The sequence below is a fragment of the Hipposideros armiger genome, unplaced genomic scaffold, assembly GCF_001890085.2.
Source record: "Hipposideros armiger isolate ML-2016 unplaced genomic scaffold, ASM189008v1 scaffold_86, whole genome shotgun sequence".
Lineage (NCBI taxonomy): Eukaryota > Metazoa > Chordata > Mammalia > Chiroptera > Hipposideridae > Hipposideros > Hipposideros armiger.
In genome coordinates this window covers 3045824-3048436 of record NW_017731436.1, presented here as the reverse complement: position 1 = coordinate 3048436, position 2613 = coordinate 3045824, and positions in this window count along the sequence as shown.

The window sequence follows — 2613 nt, the reverse complement described above, 5'->3', positions numbered from 1 at the left end:
TTGGACATTCTGTGGAGGAGTACCTTTTCTCCATTCAGAGGTTCATAAAAAGAAGCAAACGGATCCATAAGGGGAGGAAGCAGAAGCTGTTTGTTTTCTCCACCCCTTATGAAAGGTTTTTGCTGATGGGGGACAATGCTAGGTCCCCACCTACTCCTGTTGTTTTGGCCTGAGTTTACTTTTCAAATTCAAATCAAATGTCAGAATTCAGGGGAAAAAAGTGCCCTTAGTATCTCAATAATTTTTTTCAGGCTTGGTTCTCTAGGCCAAAATAAATACCTCACAGTTCCATTATTACACGGTTTGGTCCATGTGAATTCTTTTATGCTTAAACTAGCTCGAATTGGTTTGTTATGCTGGAAGTGTAAATCCTAACTAATATGTATGTACATATACTATAGATATGGTTACTGCCATTTTCACATCGTGGAGGCGTAGAGTTGTGCATAAACTCTATTTAGTCATTGTTCTGGGTCTCCAACCTCCCTAGCCCCCTCTAACCTTTCTCTACTTCTTGCTTTAGTTTCTTCTCACCTAAAGAGTGTGCTTAGGCTGTCCTCTGCTTTTTCTCGTTTCCTTTGCCTGATCAAAGTATGCCCTCTGCTATCTTTCTGGGTGTGAAAGCTTTATTAAATCAAGTCAGATAACATGTTAAGACCTGATTTTATTCCTTAGCTTGAATTGCATTTTACTCTCAGACCTAAGTAATTCAGTCCACATTCATTAATGAATGACTGAATAAACAATCCCTCATCTGCCAAGGCAGTGAGTGTTGAGCTTTACAATCTGGCGTGAACAGAACTGAGAGGGGGACATGTGTAAGTCCTAGCATGCTGGCTTACATGGCCTGATGAGGACACACCTCTTGCAGGAGGGCGAAAGGATAAGTCAGCTATGAATGAAAAGAACGTGCTGCAACAGCACCCCATGGAGGGAAAAGGTGCATACAAGCGGCCTCCTAGGTAGAGAAACAGTGCTGCCAATGAACCAAGGTCATGTGGCAGAGTGATGTGAGCAAGGAGAAAAGTTGTGTGCGCTGAGGGCAAGGCCTTCAGACCATGGTTAAGTGGTTATGATAATATCTGAAATGCAATGGGAAGGTTTTACAGGGATTTAAGCAAAGGAGCAAACTGATCTGTGTCTAAAAAAACTCCCGGAACCCTCTGGCTACAGTGTGGAGAATGAACTAGTCACGCGCCACTTATTATGGGGATACATCATTAGGTCATTTTATGCCTGCGTGAACAGCATGGAAGTACTTACACAAATCTGGATAGACAGCCTACTACATGCACACCTAGGCTATGTGGGATAGCCTATTGCTCCTAGGCTACAAGCCTATAGAGTATGTGACTATACAAAACAACACGAGACTAAATCAAGCACAAGAGAAAATGTTGCAATCAAGAGGCATGGTAAACATGAGATGTATGAGGCTGCTGCCGGTGGAACACGGCACACTATTTGACAGCGAAGCTTTTTTTTTTTTAATAAGTAGGGACTACACTCTAAAATACGATAAAAAGTAAATACATAAACCAGTAATAGTCATTTATTATTAAATATTATGTACTGTACATAATTGTATGCATTATAGTTTTATATGACTGGCAAGGAAGTAGGTTTGCTTACACCAGCATCACCACAAACACGAGTAATTCATTGTGCTATGTAGTTAAGACATTGTCATTCTGATGTCACTCGGCCATAAGAATTTTCAGCTCCATTACAGGACCACCATGTTACATGCAGTCCTTCTTTAACCAAAACATCATTATGTGGGTCATGACTGTAAAGAAAGACAAGCAGGGGACCAGTTAGGAGGCTACTGCAACTCTTGGCAAGAGCTCATAATGGCTTGGCCTACAAGGATTGGAGGAAAATGCGGATGGGAAATTTTGTGATAGCATTTGAGAGTTGAAGGTAGAATTGCAACTTACTGATGAGGAAGTTATCCCTTTTACCTTGTAAGGAGCCAGCCCCCATATTAAAGCTGACAAGGAAGTAGGCTCCAAGGCCTAAAAGGTCAGAAGGGCTTGCCTTTCTCAGTTTCACGGGACTCTGGGATCAGCTCTTACGCAGGTGCCTTGATCTCCGCAGTCCTCCGGAGGCATATGCTGCCTTTATTTTTCTCCCTTTCTTTTGGGTGAACTAGGGAGAAGGGATTGCTGAAAACCTCTCAGCAAGAGGGCAGGGGTGTTACGGGCTCAACGATACACCCTCAACTTTTAGTTTTAAATAAAAGTTCACGTTTGCACGAAGAGGGAAGGCATTTTGCTAGCAGCATCTCCCGTTTTATCTAGCAATGTTGTAGTCACCCTCTTATTCCAATCAACCTAGGGCAAAATTCCTTTAGAATAATTCATCTTCCACAAAAGAGGAGTTCCCTTTCACCTATCCAAGTCTTGTGCGTCGGGGGACCGCTTCCCGCCGCACAAATGCACTTATTGTCTGCGCCACATCAGTCCACCCTGGATTTTATGCAGCATGCATTTCCTGCAGGAGCAGCTTTCAGGCTGCAAGCATGCTTCTCCCCCCATCCTCCAGCCCCCACCCGGATCCTAAGCTTGTTTCTAATGTTTCCCCCGGATGCTATTAAAATGCTTGGGCACA